Source organism: Lissotriton helveticus, chromosome 7, assembly GCF_964261635.1.
Source record: "Lissotriton helveticus chromosome 7, aLisHel1.1, whole genome shotgun sequence".
Lineage (NCBI taxonomy): Eukaryota > Metazoa > Chordata > Amphibia > Caudata > Salamandridae > Lissotriton > Lissotriton helveticus.
The window spans coordinates 1,274,760,791-1,274,779,540 of record NC_136068.1 but is presented as its reverse complement, the minus strand read 5'-3'; positions in this window follow the sequence as shown (position 1 = coordinate 1,274,779,540).

Below are 18,750 nucleotides of genomic sequence, written 5' to 3'. Positions count from 1 at the left end.
AACAGATGGTGAGAAAACTGCCTTAAGCAACAATGATAAAGCATATGTAAAACCAATTGAAGATATTACACATCTTTCCCTTTTGCATCATTATTTTAAAACAAAATCATGAAGAGCCAGTGGAATTTTTCTTTCACGACTACTTCTATGCAACACAGTTTTCCCAATGTTTGTTTCATTGCGAACATTCGGTGTACTAATGACATTTTTGTGAAAAGGAGCAATTCTACTTAAATTCCATATGCGACCATCACTTAACTTGACAGCATTTTCGAAACATTTTTTGACAACAAAAGGAGGAGAATATTTTGATAAAACACTAACTCTCTTGGGTAAGCGAACTTTCACCCTGTCACCCGCCTGTACACGACTGTGTTAAACAGCATTCCTACGATCAAAATAGTTCTTTCTTTTAAAACCTTTAATTTCTGAGAGTCATTATGACTATCAGAAAAACCCACACCAAAGTAGTTTTAGAATTGTTTCTCATCCATGGTTGAAACAGATGAGTATTAGGACTTCGTCCTCTAAACAGCTCAAACGGTACTTTGTTAGTGGTGGAATGAGGTGTGAGACAATAAATTCTCACACGTTCAGCAATTTCTAATTTCCAGTCTTTTCCCTGAGCTATAGCTATCTGTACAGACTCCTTGAGGACTCAATTAAATCTCTCTACCATCCGAACACCGTTTATGTTTAATTCCATTCTTAGTTAAATACTCTTCCATTTCTTTTGAAACCAACTGGACCCCATTGTCGGTCAGCAGAGAATCGGGAAGTCCTTCCCTAGCAAAGACTTCTTCAAGAAAGCTAATAACATCCTTGTCTCTGTACTCCTTACAACTTTAATCTCCGGCCATCTGGAGAACATGTCTATTAGAACCAACACAAAATACTGGCCAGAAGAACTAGAAATGGGTCCCAGCAGATCAAGAGCAATTTCTTCCCAGCATCTAGAGGGTTCTTTACGTATTACCACAGGTTGAACTCTCGTTGTTAAGGTTTTATCACATGTATTACACAGTGTACAATCTCTCACAACACGCTCCACTTGGAGATCAATGCCTGGCCACCAAAAGTGCATGCAAATTCTTTCTTTAGTTTTTGAAATACAAAAATGTCCCTGATGAGCTTGTTGGATGATCCTTGTTCTGACACAGGTGGGAGGTATGTGTTTCGTACCTCTCCATAATACTCCAGAACTGATAGATAATTCATCAAGACCTTTCATGCTCTTCCAACCTTTAGTGATTAAGTCGGAGATTTTCACAAGGACCGCATCTTTGCTTAAACAGTTTTTCCACTCATCCTCACTCACAACTTCAGTAATAATTTCACACACCTTGTATTCGTCATTATCCCACAAATGGCCTATGTTCTCAGAGTCTACATTCGAATTTGTCTGAACGAGATTGGAGAAACAATCAGATGCTTTGTTTTCTATTCCAGGTATGTAACTCACAACAAAATCGTAGTTTTGGAGAGCAATGACCCATCTGCAAATTCTTTGAGGAGACTGCGTCTAGGATTTTTTTAGTAAAACGATCTTTTAAAGGCTTGTGATCTGAACAAATTAAGAAAGAGTTTCCCCATAAAAACTTTTTTAATTTTCTGATGGCTCAAAAATGCACAAGGTTTCTTTTTCTATAACAGAATACGTATTTCTGGCCCTACGAGAGCTCTAGAAAGAAACATGATGGTCTCTTCCTTACAATCTTTTACTTGTTTAAGAACGGCACCTAGCCCTTTAGAGCTAGCATCCGTAATCAAGATTGACTTAGCAGAGGTGTCAAAACTGTGAAGAGAAGGGGCACTTCTTTATAAGCGCTCCTAAGGTATATGTTCTTGATGCAAACTGGGGAACAAACTTATTGTAGTATTCTGCCATCCCAAGAAAACTAACTAATTCATCTCTATTTTGAGGTTCAGAAAGGCTGGCTGTTAGATCTGGGGGTCTCTAGTTGGCAATGGTTATCACCTTTGTCCAAATAGGGACCCTTACTTCTAAGTCAGGACAAGGGGATTATTCTCCCTTAATAACACCTGCTCACCCCCTGGGTAGCTTGGCACGAGCAGACAGGCTTATCTCAGAGGCAGTGTGTTAAGCATTTGTGAATATACACAGTAATACAATGATAACACTACAGATGGACACAACACAGGTTTTATAAAAATAGGTATTCTTTATATAGACTTAAACACAAGAACACAAACGACAAAAATCCACAATACTATACTAAAAGGTTACTTAAAGGATGATAAAAAGTCTCTTAGTTCAAGTTGTTGGTAAATGCGACAAAGTTCTCAACAAAGTTCTTGGAAGCGGCACGCAAAGTAAACAAAAGGCTCACAGAAGGGGAGATGCGTCGGTTCCGTGACCCGGGGGAACGGTTGCGTCCTTCCTCAATGCTTGCGCAGAGTAGGGGACTCGTCGTGAGCCTTACCGGTGCGGAGGTGATGCGTAGATTCTCGACCTGTTGCGGTGCGCAAGATGGCGCCTTGATGCAATGCGATGCCGATGCGATGATCCAGTTGCGATGCGAGAAGATGGCGCCCTTGATGCGGCGATGCTATGACGATGCGATGACGCCCTGGCAGCTTTGCGACGACTCTGTACTTTGGAGACGCGACAGGCCCTGCGATGCGCTCCTCCGGTGATGCGATGACAGCTCTCTCGATGCGTTGTGGTACTCCGGTGATGCGACAGCAGACAGCTTCGATGAACACACGCTTCCAGGGAGATGTGAAGAACTCTCGCTTCTACGGCGTTGGGATGATTTCAGCTGCGGCGGCGACACGCTTCTTCTCGATGCGCCGCGCTTCCAGCTCCCAGCGGCACACAAGTGACTGGAGTCAGAATTCCCAGCAAGGAAATTCGGACGGGAGCTGGGGGTGAAGTCTTTGGCCCTGAGACTTCAGCAGGAGGCAAGCACAGTTCAAGCTCTTGGAGAATATTCTGTAGATGAAAGTCCTTACAAAGTTCCTTCTCCTTTCCCTTGGCAATGAAGCAACCACTGCAGGCCAACCCAACAAACAGCACACTGGCAGAGGGGCAGTCCAAACTCCTGCAGCTTCCTTGGTTCTTCTCCTTGGCAGAAAGGTTTCTTGTTCCAGAAGTGATCTAAAGTCTGTGGGTCTGGGTCCCAATATTTATACCAAAAAATCATTTGTTCTCTGAAGGCAGAGAGGCCTCTGCCTAGTTCAAACCAGTTCCTGAGCACTGTGTTTACATGACTCTTCTCTTCCTTTCACTGTGCAGGGCAGAAACATCAGACGCCCCACAGGAGGTGGAGCCAGCACTGGGGAGGGAAGATGCAGCTCTGGAGCACTCTGTTGACAGGATTCCCCTTCTCCTTTCACTGTGCAGGGCCGATACATCAGACAAGCCACAGGGGGTAGAGCCAGCATTGTGGAGGGAAGGCCCAGCCCTATTCAGGTCCCAGGTGCACTCTCCCCCTCCCATCTGGAAGTAAATCTCCCTATTCACCACTGGGCCGTCCCAGACTGTCTCCTGGAATTTCCCCAGCCCTGTCACACACAAACCCAGACAAGGAATACACAAGTCAGCAGAGGCGGGCTCAAATGGTTAGGCAAGCAAATACCTACTTTCTAAAAGTGGTATTTGCAAACACAGAATATTAAAATAAACTTTACTGAAAGATGTATTTTATTATTCTGAGTTCAGGCATACTAAACTCGAATTTCTACCATGTTCCCTGAGTCAGTTAGGATTGTAGGGATGTAACAATCTTCCCTGCCCATTCTAGTCTATGAGAACAGGTAGCCTTCAATAGTGAAAAACAAAAATGGCTGTAATTCACTACTAGAACATGCTGCACACATCAGAGCATGTTCAACCTTATACTTACAATGCACCCTGCCCTTGGGCCTACCATAGGGGTGTCTAATATGAAGCAAAGGGAAGGTTTAGGGACTGGCAAGTGGGTGCACTTGGCCAAGTCGACATGGTAGTCACAGACTACACACAGGCCTTGCAATGGCAGGCCTGAGACACACTTTACAAGCTGCTTCTGTCGGTGGCACAACCAGTGCTGCAAGCCCACCATCAGCATTTGCTCTACAAGCCCTGGGCACACATGGCGCACTGTACTAGGGGCTGACAGTAGATCAAATAAGCCAATCATGGAATCCAATCAGTATATCAATTTAAAATAGGGAGCACTTGTACTGTAGCACTGATTAGCAGTGGTACAGGGCCCAAAACATACAACCAGCAAAAATATGTCAAAACAGAGGAGGCAATCTGTCAAAAATGGAAGGGAGACTCTCGCCAATGATGTCAGGTCTAACACTTGTCCCCTCCAGCTGAAATGTGGGGAGAACTACCCTTCCCCTTGGGAGTTCTCTTCACTAAGGCGGAAAAATCTGGACAGAACATCAGCGTTGGCGTGTTCTGTACCAGGGCGGTTTTCCACCGTAAAGTCCATACCCTGTAGGGAGATGGACCACCTCAACAACTTTGGGTTCTCACCCCTCATCTGCATCAGCCATCTGAGGGGCCTGTGGTCAGTCTGAACCCGGAAGTGAGTCCCAAACAAGTATGGTCTCAACTTCTTCAGCGCCCAAACCACAGCAAATGCTCACGCTCAATTGCACTCCACCTCTGTTCCCGTGGAAGTAACCTCCTACTGATGAAGGCTACAGGTTGGTCAAAACCCTCTTCAGTAATCTGTGATAGAACAGCCCCCACACCATGCTCTGAAGTGTCTGTCTGTGCAATGAATTCTTTTGAGAAGTTGGGTGCCTGAAGCACGGGTGCTGTTCACATGGCAGTCTTCAGGGCATCAAAAGCTTTCTGACAGGTGTCAGTCCAGTTCACTTTCTTGGGCTGCTTCCTGGAAGTCAGCTCAGTCAAAGGTGCAACAATGTTGTCATACCCTTTGACAAACCTCCTGTAGTACCCTGTGAGTCCTAAAAAGGCTCTCACTTGTGTCTGAGTCTTTGGGGGTTCCCAGGCCAGGGTGGTATCAATCTTGGGTTGTAGGGGCGCCACCTGGCCGCTTCCTACCTGGTGACCCAAGTACACAACGGAGCCCTGCCCGATCTGTCACTTGCCTTGATCGTGAGGCCTGCCTTGCGCAGTGCCATCAACACTTTCCAGAGGTGCTGCAAGTGTTCCTCCCAACTAGCGCTGAACACTGCAATCCAAGTAGGCAGCACTGAAATCCTCCAGTCCAGCCAATACCTGGTTAACCAACCTCTGAAAGGTGGCAGGGGCATTCTTCATCCCAAAGGGCATAACCTGAAATTGGTAGTGCCCATCTGGTGTGGAGAATGCTGACCTCTCCTTAGCCCCATCGGTCAAGGTGATCTGCCAGTTCCCAGACGTCAAATCAAACGTGCTGCGGTACCGTGCAGCTCCTAGCCAATCAATGAGCTCATCAGCTCTGGGGATGGGGTGTGCATCAGTCCTGGATACTGAATTGAGCCCTCTGTAGTCCACACAGAACCGGAGTTCAGGTGTGGCACCCGGCGAGGCAGCCTTTGGGACCAAGACCACTGGGCTGGCCCAAGGACTGTTGGAGGACTCAATGACCCCTAAAGCAAACATCTTGGAGATTTCCTCCTTAATGTAAGCCCTAACCTTGTCAGTCACTCTGTAAGCCTTGTGCTTCACAGGAGGACTGTCACCAGTGTCCACATCATGGACGCACCAATCTGTGATACCAGAAACCAAGGAAAATAGATCAGAGAATTGCCCCAACAGTTGGTGACAATCTTGCTGCTGATCAGGGGTCAGTGTGGCAGAGAGGCTGACACCATCCACTGACCCATCTTGCGCTGTAGCAGACAGGAGGTCAGGAAGAGGCTCGGTCTCCTCCTCCATTCCATCATCTGTCGCTAGGAGCATGCCCACTTCGGACCTTTCTAAGTGGGGCTTTAGGCGGTTAACATGAAGGACCCTCAAAGGGTTCCTTGGAGACCGCAAGTTTACCAGATAGGTGACATCACTCTTGCGCTCCACCACCTCATATGGACCAGTCTACCTGTCTTGGAGCGCACAAGGCTCCACAGGGGCCATGACCCAAACTTTCTGTCCAGGCTGAAGCTCAATCAGAGTGGCATTCTGATCGTACCACCGCTTCATCTCTTCCTGGCTGGCTTCCAGATTTGCCTGAGCGAGATCCCTGAAATGCCTGGTTTGGTTTCTGAAGGCCAGCATGTAGCTATATACATCTTGGGGAGGTTTGCTGGGAGATTGCTCCCAGCCTTCCTTTAACAAACTCAAAGGTCCTCTTACCGGGTGACCATACAAAAGCTCAAAGGGGCTGAACCCTAGGGACTTCTGCGGCACCTCTCGGTAGGCAAACAGAAGGCATGACAAGAGGTGGTCCCACTTACGCCTTATTGGTTCTTCAAGACCCATGATCATGCCCTTAAGTGTCCGGTTAAATCTTTCAACCAGCCCATTACCTTGTGGGTGGTAAGGAGTGGTGAACTTGTAGATAACACCACACTCCTTCCACAGAGACTTCATATAATTTGCTAATGAAGTTTGTACCCCGGTCAGACACAACCTCTTTGGGAAACCCCACACGGGAGAAAATCCCCATCAGTGCACGTCCCACCACGGGGGCCTTCACTGTCCTGAGTGGAATGGCTTCCGGGTACCGGGTAGCATGATCCGCCAAGACCAGGATAAACCTGTTGCCCGTGGCTGTCTTGGGGTCCAGTGGCCCCACAATGTCTATGCCCACCCGTTCAAAGGGGGTACTGACTACGGGAAAAGGTTGGAGAGGGGCCTTGTGCCTCCTTCCGCTTTTCCCACTTGCCTGGCAAGTTTGACAAGTCCTACAATGAGTATCTGAACTCTTTCTCATCTGGGGCCAATAAAAGTGGGAGACAAACCTTTCAAAGGTCTTGTTCTGCCCCAGATGACCAGCTAATGGAACATCATGAGCCAAACCCAGTAGGAAGGCTCTGAAGCGCTGGGGTACCACCAGCGCACAGGCTGACCCAGGCTCAGCAACCTTAGGCTCGCTATACAGGAGACCATTCTCCCAGTAGATCCAATGGGATCCAGACTGATCACCTGCTGCCTGGTTTGTGGCCTGTTGCCTCAAACCCACAAGAGAAGGGAACTTCTTTTGCTCTTCACAAAGTTCCTCCCTGGAGGAACCCCCTTCTTGCTGCCAATGGGTCAGCTCAGGTAGGTTCCCCAGTTCAGAAACTTGCTCACCAGTGGGTTCCAGGGCATCCCCCTCAGGGTCTACCTCCTCCTGGACCGTGGGAACAATAGGGGCTGGTTTACCACGCCCCTGACCTCTTCTCTTTAAGGCAGATCTCTGGGCCCTACTTTCAGGCTCCAGGGTCTCTTGAACACCCTTAGCTGCCATAGACCGAGTGGTCACAAATGCCCACTCAGGCAGACCCAACATCTCCAAATGTGCCTTCCTCTCCACCTTAGCCCAAGGGGAGCTTTCTAAATCATTGCCTAACAGACAATCAACAGGCATGGGTGGCCTCACAGCTACTTGAAGAGTACCAGAGACCCCCTCCCACTCAAAGGGAACTTGAGCCACCTTGCAATGGCTCTCTGTGTTGTCAGCGGCAACAACTGGGAAGAATGCATGAGGGACTACCTGCTCCTCCAAGAGTCCAAGGGACACTTGACAGCTGTCACACTTGCTCCTGTGTCTCTAAGAGCCTCCACTCTATGGCCATTGATGGTCACCCACTGCCTGTATTTTTTAGTGTTATCAGGCAGCTGAGTTTTAGGGACCATCACAAAATCTCCTAATGAGACAAGGGACATTTCTGCGGGACCCCACCCACCTTGGGCACCCATCTCCTCCCCACCCAGGGCTACACTTGCCATCTGACGGGGTGGTGCACGGGGTGGCACATACTGTCCTTTCTGAGGACACTGGGGATCATACCAACGGTGACCCACCTGCTTACACTGAAAGCAGGAAACAGGCCCCCTATGAACAGGTTTATTTGTTGGGGGTCCTGACTTCTTTTCAGGGGGAGGCTGGGAACCCTTACCCTGGTTCCCTTGGGAAATACTTTGGGGACCTTTTTGGAACTCCCTCTGTTTACCCTTGTCCCCTCCACTCTTCTGCTGGGGACCCTGCCCACCTTCTGCGGAGTCTCCCACAAGACCCTTGTGGACCCTGGTACTGACCCAGCGGTCCGCCTCCTCAGCAAGCTTTCTAGGATTAGTCAACTTGCTATCAACAAGGTGCTGGCGTAGCTCTGGAAAACAATTACCAGATAAGTGCTCCCTGGCAATCAAATCATAGAGAGCTGGAAAATGATCAACATTGCTACCCCTCACCCAACCATCCATGATTCTGCAAAAGAAAGACACATATTCTACCCAAGTGGTTCCCTCCAGTTTCTTACAATTCCTGAACCTATGTCTATAGAGCTCTGGAGTTAACCCATACCTTGTCATCAGTGCTTCCTTCATGTGGTTATAAGACATCATATGCTCTTTGGGCAGGTCTAACAAAGTGTCCCTACCTTCAGTGACAAAGCGGCCCCCCAACCGCGCTCCCCAATCCTACTCAGGGACCCGGTGGGCCAACATTGCTATCTCATAGGCTGCAAACCACTGACCAATATCTTCACCTTTGTGAAAATCTTTGATGACATCCTTGGGAATATGTACCCTGCCTTCTGAAGGCACAGATGGTGCGCTGCCACCAGAGGAATTGATATCTAAGCCCTTGGCCTTGATCTCTAACTCCCTCAACATTCTCTCATGCTCCATTCTCATTCTCTCTCTTTCCAAAGACAACCTGTTATTCTCTGCTTCCCTCTGACCCTCCATCTTAAGCTTAGCCAACTCCAGCTTCAGTGCTCTATTTCTCTCCCTGTCTTCCAGTTGTCTGAGGGACAGGTCTTTGGAAGAGATGCTGCTGCCAGGTGGGGACGGCATCCCTCCCCTGGCAGGAAATTCTAGCCCATCATTTTGCCCATCTGTATCCCCAACAGGCTCCACAACAAGATCAGGGATATTTCTGGCTTCTACCCAGGCCCTCAGCGCCTTTTGGTAGTCTTCCTTTTTAGAAATGCCTGGTGTAGCAACTTTCAATTTCCTGCAGAGATACTTGAGTTGTTTCACAGTGTAGGTTTCCAACCTCTATTCCTCTAAATCAAGATCCATAGATGCAACAGATGCTGGTTTACTCATGGTAGTAAGAATTGGGAGTCTTTAGAAAAAATAACAGTTCCAAGGAAAAAGGATTCTATCAAAAAAAGTATGTGGTCGTGTTTGGTCTGCACTCACTAGTAGTGTACACCAATTACTGTATATGAAACACAAATGCAAAGTCCAAATCCTCACCACTGCCCACCAATGTTAGATCTGGGGATCTCTAGTTGGCAATGGTTATCACCTTTGTCCAAATAGGGACCCTTACTTCTAAGTCAGGACAAGGGGATTACTCTCCTTAATTACCCCTGCTCACCCCGTTGGTAGCTTGGCACGAGCAGACAGGCTTATCTCAGAGGCAGTGTGAATATACACAGTAATACAGTGATAACACTACAGATGGACACAACCAATGTTCCCTCTAATTGTTTTCCTCTGTGTGCGGCAGTGTAAGGTCTATGTGCGCTACAACCTAGTCTATCTGCGCCAGTAACCAGACCGCGCATTTGGGTGCAGCGCTAAATATCACTCCAAACTTTTGCTTTAAAAAGTGAAAAGACGGTCTATTTCCTCACATACAGATCTACATGAACGGTGTTAAGGCAGGTTTGAAAGCATCCCACATAGCAATTTGAAACCTTGGCAGCTATGTTGCTACATTTCTTTTCTTAATAGAGCTGGGCTGCGGGGTGATTGTGTGCATTTGTGCAAGTTTTCATGTTAATTTCAGCTCATGATGGGTGCTGCGATTAACATAAAAACTTAAACAAATGCAGGAAAAATAATATTATAATAAAGTTGTTATTATAATTTCACTTTTCGTAGTTTCACGGCTGGGTTAGGTAGGGCCGCATCAGGCTTTCGACTAGCGCATTTTAATGCTAGTGTCCGCATGATCACATTAAAATGCATTAGTCACGTATTCTAGCGCCTCTCTAACAATACTACAATTGAGGCACAATGCCAATGAGGCAGCACCAGCACGCTAAAATTGTCTAACATATATGAGCAAGGAACTGCGCATTCAAATTTAAAATGCTATGCATCAGAGATAAATATTCATGAACAGCGCTGAACAGGCATGCTAGAATTCAACATATCAATTAGCCGTGCCGCAATCAGCCTTCCTGTGAGTCTACTCTGGGGGTACCAGCCATCACGTGGGTGATCCATGGGCGGGTCTTGCCTGCTGTTTTTCCACAATCACACCACCCCTTTGGGGACCAGAAGCACACACATGCCTCGAAGATTGGACACACCGGCGGGTGGTAGCTTTGTTGTTCCTTCCGCACCCCCCAGCAGAGAAGTCACATTACCTGAGCCTCTTACGTAGGATGTTCTAGTTTTACAGCCTGCTGGGCCCATTTCCTCCTAAGCCCCCGCATCAGCCTGGACAAATATTGTTGAAAAAACAGTCAACTTCTCAGCCTTGCTGTGCCCTCTGAACATGTGTACTTTGGAGAACTGGAGGCACAGTATTGGTCTTGACGCTTGATCCTGTGACTTGATGGCGTCAGAGCGGCACACAAGTGTTTAAGTGCAATGGGCAGAGGTAGGAGGCATTTTTAAAAACAAGCTTATAATCCATATTTTGAGACATTCTGTTTGTATGATCTGGGTTTAAAGCAATAATCTCTTATATACTTCAAAACACTTTGTTTTGGAAATAATCTGCTTTGCCACACTTTTCATATCATCGTTGTTTAACTAGTCTCACGTCAATGAACCCTGCTTTACCTCTCAAAAAGACAAACAATTTCTTGGAAAATGGACAATGGGAGATTCAGGTCGTTACCCAACCCTTACCTCAGCTACCACCTTCTCCACAAGGATGGGGCACCGCAGTCTTACTGCTTTGTCACATGGTAGCTGCTGCTGAGGGCAGATCATTGCAGGGGTCAAGAATTAGGTTTTCAGGGAAAGGGAATGGGATTGGTAATTCCAAGTGTACATGATTCAGACCCCTAGAGTAACCAGCATTTGCAATGCAATAGGTCTTGCATTTGCAAGAGTTTCAGCTATTGGCATTGTAAATGACGATGCCTTTTATTTATGTGTTTGACGATGCCTTTTATTTATGTGTTTTCAAAACCACCACATATATTAAAGGCATTGTCATTTCTAATGCGAAAAGCTCAAACTCTTGCAATGGGAGACCACTATTATAGTGACTGCATCCCTTTCTTTAGAAGCTGTATTCAGGTTACAGTAAGCTGTGTCTTAAGAAGGGGCATGGCCACCATTAAAGTGAAAGCGCGGCATGAGGAGATTTTATCCCCCAAAAACATTTATTCACATACAAATGTTTTTTTTTTTTGGTTAAAACGCCCCATGCCAGGATTTCACTTTAATGTTGGCCATGCCCCTTTCTTTAGACATAGCTTGTTGAAACCTGAATACGGCAGCAGCGTCTAAAGAAAGGAGCGCAGCTGCACGATATGCTTGCAACCATTTTAAAGTGCTCAATATCTGTACTTGATGTAAAGAACGTTCATGAAGTAAAATATTTTTGCGTACTTTGGCGCAGCACACCCTAGCACGACAGTCACTGAGGTCACAGGACCCTTGAGGAAGGTGGCTCTAGGGCAGTGCGACTGTACCGGGCGCTGATTTTCCGTGGGGTGAGATGCTTGCAAGTATATTATGTTTCTAAAAGCACTAGCTGCCTCCTTCCTGGCCTCTAGCAATTTTAGGCAACAATAAAAATGTCATGATAACTTCAATGATTAATGTCCTAGAGAGAGATGGAGTTTTGTCAGGTGGAAGTTTTGACTCATGGAAAGGTAGCGCAGAGGGCTAATTTGCCTGCTGCGAAGAACATGTACCATCCAGATCACAAAGTGCACATAATGTAAATGGGTCAGTGGGTACTGCTTTTGTCAGTGAGATTCTTTTGGTAGTTGCAGTTAATACGTCAAAATCCTAACATAAAACAGTGAGCTGGTAACTGTCATCTAAGAGCTGCATGTCTGAGTATCCTAATGTTGCAAAAAGGGTTCATTTGAATTGAAATCAGTTCTGGTTCTTAAAGAGAACCCTTAATCATGGTATTACGTTCTAAATTCAGTGTGTTTCTCCAGACCAATCACTATTAAACTACACTACCTACTAGTATGGGAGTCATGTGACTCCTACACCTTGTAGTCCTTTGTCGTATGGAACATTACCTATACAGAGATTTACACACATATGATTAATTGTCTCTGTGTAATGAGCGTGATGTAAAGTGCTCTGACACCCTACACTGGTATCAGTGGTGCTGTAAATCAAGTTAAATTCATCTGAGAGAGTGTGGTTATGGAGACTTGAGGGACACTGTTAAAGGGTGGTAGTGAGGGAATTTAGGGCTAGATGTAGGTAATTCCGATTTATCTACTCTTAAATACCGAATTTTATCGATTCAGTATTTAAGAGTAGGTAAATAGGAAGGAGGCAGATGTAGGTAATTATAAATTCAGAATTACCGAATCTGTAACATTCGGTATTTACCGATTCTGTAAATACAGAATCGGTATTTCCCATTGATTCCTATGGGCTTTGAAGGCCATAAGATTCAATGGGAAATACCGATTCTGTATTTACAGAATCGGTAAATACCGAATCCTGCAAGGGTGCAGGGGGTGTCACTTTGACACCCTCTAGCACCTCAAGTACAGGATTGAGTGACATGTGGCACACATACATGCCCTAAGGGCATGTCTGTGTGTCACATTGCACAGGTGTGCATGCACAGATGTGCATGCACACCTGAATTCGGTATTTTACTACACAATAGGATTGTGTGGTAAAATGCCGACTCTTAAGGGCCTGTGGCACTGTAAACTGTGCCACCTACATTTGGAATTACAGAATCGATATATTTACCGATTCGGTAATTTACTGATTCGGTAATTTACCGAATCGGTAATTTTACCGAATCGGTAAATATACCGATTCTGTAATTTTCAGCCCCCAACATATGAAAACCCTAATACCGGTCGGAAACGGCCGAAATCGGCCGTTTCCGACCGGTATTAGGGCTCCTACATCTGGCCCCAGAACTGCAGCACTAAACATGGCCGGGGGAAAGGGGGAGGGTTACAATGCGACATACAGCCCGGCCTACGGGCTGTGATTTTGCCGCACACAGCAGTGGTCCGGGCCCAGTACCGCCACACACAGCCTCGCGTCAGAACTCCAGATGAGGTACAGAATTACACCGCCTGTCTAGGGCTGCGGTGTGGGGTGTATGGCATGATTCCACAGCTGGGGAGTCATAGCAAAAATATACACCCTATTCAGCAGGGCCCAGTATAGGATCCGAGGGCTGAGGTTTACCCTGAAGGGTGTAGCACAGCCCCGAGGGTCCAGACTAGCAATCTGTAGTCTGGTGCCAGTGTGAAGAACGGTCATGCTGTCCAAAGCACACTGCATAGCACCCTGCAGGTCCAGTATAGTGCTGCGATATATAGCCTGGTCCCACAGCTAGCGTTCAGATACTGTAGCACATGGCACAGCCTGGAGGGCACAGGATAGCCTTGTATAGCCTAGTCCCAGGGTGGGGGCTCCTGTAGTGCAGCACATAATACTGCACAGACAGTCCAGTATAGAGCCAAGATGTAGCTAAACCAAGATGCAGCGCTTTGATACCGAAGCACAACCCTTTCGCCTTGTTGAGAGCCTTGAAGGTGGAACACACAGAGTTGTATATATAACTTGATACCGGATGACCCACTATAGTACGGTATAGATTGCTTCCAGGATGGAGCTTTGATACTACAGCGCAGAACTCAGCCCCTGTGGGTCCAGTATAGCGATGTATAGTCTCATCGTATCGATGGGGCTCTGTAGTGCAGCACACAGCATAGCGCCAGATGGCTCAGTATAACAATGTATAGGCTGATGCCAGGAGTAAGTTCTGATACTATAGCATAAAGCACAGCTCTTATGGGTCCATATATATATAAATAATATTATATCGTTTGATTCCCCCAGGTAGAGCTCTGATACTATAGCACAGCCTCCCTGGGTCTAGTATGGTGATGTATAGTCTGGTCCCAGGGGTAGGTTCTGACACTGTAGCACATTGCACAGTGCTGGAGTGTTCAATATAGTGCTATGTGGTTCGACCCTCACATAGGGCTCTGCAGCACACAGGGAACCCCTTATGGGTCCAGTATAGCGTTGCACAGCCAGAACCCGGATGTAAATCGCTGCAGCTGGAGCACACAGCACAGCACCGGAGGGTCCAGTAAAGCGATATGTTGCGGGGTGATTGTGCACCTCTGTTAAAGTTTTCGTGTTAATAGCAGCGCCCTTCATGAGCTGCAATTAACATGAAAACATTAAAAAAGGCACACAATCATCCCGCAGCCCAGCTCTAGTAGTAGAAGAAATGTAGCAACTCTACAAACACAGCATGTGCCTTTAGGTGATTCTAAAAGCACACGCTGTGTTTGGTGCTGCATTTCTTTTGTTTTCTAGAGTGTGGCTGTGAGCAGATCGTGTGCTTTTGTTTAAAGCATTTGTGTTAATCGCAGCTTCTGACGGGCTCTGCAATTAACACGAATACTTCAAACAAAAGCTCACAATGAGCCCCACAGCCACACTCTTGAAAACAAAAGAACTTTAGCAAGTGCTTCCTCCTTGGGAGGGAGCACTTGCTAAATTCCTCTTCAAGTTCGAAATGCCCATTTCCGCGCTGCAGCGGGGGCTAGTGCTCTCTGGGATGTGTATGCGCGCCACACACACAGCACTGCACGCTCGGGGGCACTGAGGAGCGCACGAGCGCATGCGCGCAGCTTCGGGGGAACACTAGACACAACACAGGTTTTTTAAAAATAGGTATTCTTTATATAGACTTAAACACAAGACCACAAACGACAAAAATCCACAATACTATACTAAAAGGTTACTTAAAGGATGATAAAAAGTCTCTTAGTTCAAGTTGTTGGTAAATGCGACAAAGTTCTCAACAAAGTTCTTGGATGCGGCACGCAAAGTAAACAAAAGGCTCCCAGAAGGGGAGATACGTCGGTTCCGTGACCCGGGGGAACGGTTGCGTCCTTCCTCAATGCTAGCGCAGAGTAGGGGACTCGTCGTGAGCCTTACCGGTGCGGAGGTGATGCGTAGATTCTCGACCTGTTGCGGTGCGCAAGATGGCGCCTTAATGCGATGCGATGCTGATGATCCAGTTGCGATGCGAGAAGATGACGCCCTTGATGCGGCGATGCGATGACGCCCTGGCAGCCTTGCCAAGACTCTGTACTTCGGAGCCGCGACAGGCCCTGCGATGCGCTTCTCCGGTGATGCGATGACAGCTCTCTCGATGCATCGCGCTTCTCCGGCGATGCGACAGCAGACAGCTTCGATGAACACACGCTTCCAGGGAGATGCGACGAACTCTCGCTTCTCCGGCGTTGCGATGATTTCAGCTGCGGCGGCGACACGCTTCTTTTCGATGCGCCGCGCTTCCAGCTTCCAGCGGCACGCAAGTGACTGGAGTCAGAATTCCCAGCAAGGAAATTCAGGCGGGAGCTGGGGTGAAGTCTTTTGGCCCTGAGACTTCAGCAGGAGGCAAGCACAGTTCAAGCCCTTGGAGAATATTCTGTAGATGAAAGTCCTTACAAAGTTTCTTCTCCTTTCCCTTGGCAATGAAGCAACCACTGCAGGCCAACCCAACAAACAGCACACTGGCAGAGGGGCAGTCCAAACTCCTGCAGCGTCCTTGGTTCTTCTCCTTGGCAAAAAGGTTTCTTGTTCCAAAGTGATCTAAAGTCTGTGGGACTGGGTCCCAATATTTATACCAAAAAATCCTTTGTTCTCTGAAGGCAGAAAGGCCTCTGCCTAGTTCAAACCAGTTCCTGAGCACTGTGTTTACATGACTCTTCTCTTCCTTTCACTGTGCAGGGCAGAAACATCAGACGCCCCACAGGAGGTGGAGCCAGCACAGGGGAGGGAAGATGTAGCTCTGAAGTACTCTGTTGACAGGATTCCCCTTCTCCTTTCACTGTGCAGGGCAGAGACATCAGACAAGCCACAGGGGGTGGAGCCAGCATTGTGGAGGGAAGGCCCAGCCCTATTCAGGTCCCAGGTGCACTCTCCCCCTCCCATCTGGAGGTACATTTCCCTATTCACCACTAGGCTGTCCCAGACTGTCTCCTGGAATTTCCCCAGCCCTGTCACACACAAACCCAGACAATGAATACACAAGTCAGCAGAGGCGGGCTCAAATGGTTAGGCAAGCAAATACCTACTTTCTAAAAGTGGTATTTTGCAAACACAGAATATTAAAATAAACTTTACTAAAATATGTATTTTATTATTCTGAGTTCAGGCATACGGAACTCAAATTTCTACCATGTTCCCTGAGTCAGTTAGGATTTTAGGGATGTAACAATCTTCCCTGCCCATTCTAGTTTATGAGAACAGGTAGCCTTCAATAGTGAAAAACGAAAATGGCTGTAATTCACTACTAGAACATGCTACACACATCAGAGCAAGTTCTACCTTATACTTACAATGCACCCTGCCCTTGGGCCTACCATAGGGGTGTCTAATATGAAGCAAAAGGAAGGTTTAGGGACTGACAAGTGGGTGCACTTGGCCAAGTCAACATGGTAGTCACAGACTACACACAGGACTTGCAATGGCAGGCCTGAGACACACTTTACAAGCTGCTTCTGTGGGTGGCACAACCAGTGCTGCAAGCCCACAAGCAGCATTTGCTCTACAAACCCTGGGCACACATGGTGCACTGTACTAGGGGCTGACAGTAGATCAAATAAGCCAATCATGGAATCCAATCAGTATATCAATTTAAAATAGGGAGCACTTGTACTGTAGCACTGATTAGCAGTGGTACAGGGCCCAAAACATACAACCAGCAAAAATATGTCAAAACAGAGGAGGCAATCTGTCAAAAATGGAAGGGAGACTCTCGCCAATGATGTCAGGTCTAACACTTGTCCCCTCCAGCTGAAATGTGGGGAGAACTACCCTTCCCCTTGGGAGTTCTCTTCACTAAGGCGGAAAAATCTGGACAGAACATCAGCGTTGGCGTGTTCTGTACCAGGGCGGTTTTCCACCGTAAAGTCCATACCCTGTAGGGAGATGGACCACCTCAACAACTTTGGGTTCTCACCCCTCATCTGCATCAGCCATCTGAGGGGCCTGTGGTCAGTCTGAACCCGGAAGTGAGTCCCAAACAAGTATGGTCTCAACTTCTTCAGCGCCCAAACCACAGCAAATGCTCACGCTCAATTGCACTCCACCTCTGTTCCCGTGGAAGTAACCTCCTACTGATGAAGGCTACAGGTTGGTCAAAACCCTCTTCAGTAATCTGTGATAGAACAGCCCCCACACCATGCTCTGAAGTGTCTGTCTGTGCAATGAATTATTTTGAGAAGTTGGGTGCCTGAAGCACGGGTGCTGTTCACATGGCAGTCTTCAGGGCATCAAAAGCTTTCTGACAGGTGTCAGTCCAGTTCACTTTCTTGGGCTGCTTCCTGGAAGTCAGCTCAGTCAAAGGTGCAACAATGTTGCCATACCCTTTGACAAACCTCCTGTAGTACCCTGTGAGTCCTAAAAAGGCTCTCACTTGTGTCTGAGTCTTTGGGGGTTCCCAGGCCAGGGTGGTATCAATCTTGGGTTGTAGGGGCGCCACCTGGCCGCTTCCTACCTGGTGACCCAAGTACACAACGGAGCCCTGCCCGATCTGTCACTTGCCTTGATCGTGAGGCCTGCCTTGCGCAGTGCCATCAACACTTTGCAGAGGTGCTGCAAGTGTTCCTCCCAACTAGCGCTGAACACTGCAATCCAAGTAGGCAGCACTGAAATCCTCCAGTCCAGCCAATACCTGGTTAACCAACCTCTGAAAGGTGGCAGGGGCATTCTTCATCCCAAAGGGCATAACCTGAAATTGGTAGTGCCCATCTGGTGTGGAGAATGCTGACCTCTCCTTAGCCCCATCGGTCAAGGTGATCTGCCAGTTCCCAGACGTCAAATCAAACGTGCTGCGGTACCGTGCAGCTCCTAGCCAATCAATGAGCTCATCAGCTCTGGGGATGGGGTGTGCATCAGTCCTGGATACTGAATTGAGCCCTCTGTAGTCCACACAGAACCGGAGTTCAGGTGTGGCACCCGGCGAGGCAGCCTTTGGGACCAAGACCACTGGGCTGGCCCAAGGACTGTTGGAGGACTCAATGACCCCTAAAGCAAACATCTTGGAGATTTCCTCCTTAATGTAAGCCCTAACCTTGTCAGTCACTCTGTAAGCCTTGTGCTTCACAGGAGGACTGTCACCAGTGTCCACATCATGGACGCACCAATCTGTGATACCAGAAACCAAGGAAAATAGATCAGAGAATTGCCCCAACAGTTGGTGACAATCTTGCTGCTGATCAGGGGTCAGTGTGGCAGAGAGGCTGACACCATCCACTGACCCATCTTGCGCTGTAGCAGACAGGAGGTCAGGAAGAGGCTCGGTCTCCTCCTCCATTCCATCATCTGTCGCTAGGAGCATGCCCACTTCGGACCTTTCTAAGTGGGGCTTTAGGCGGTTAACATGAAGGACCCTCAAAGGGTTCCTTGGAGACCGCAAGTTTACCAGATAGGTGACATCACTCTTGCGCTCCACCACCTCATAT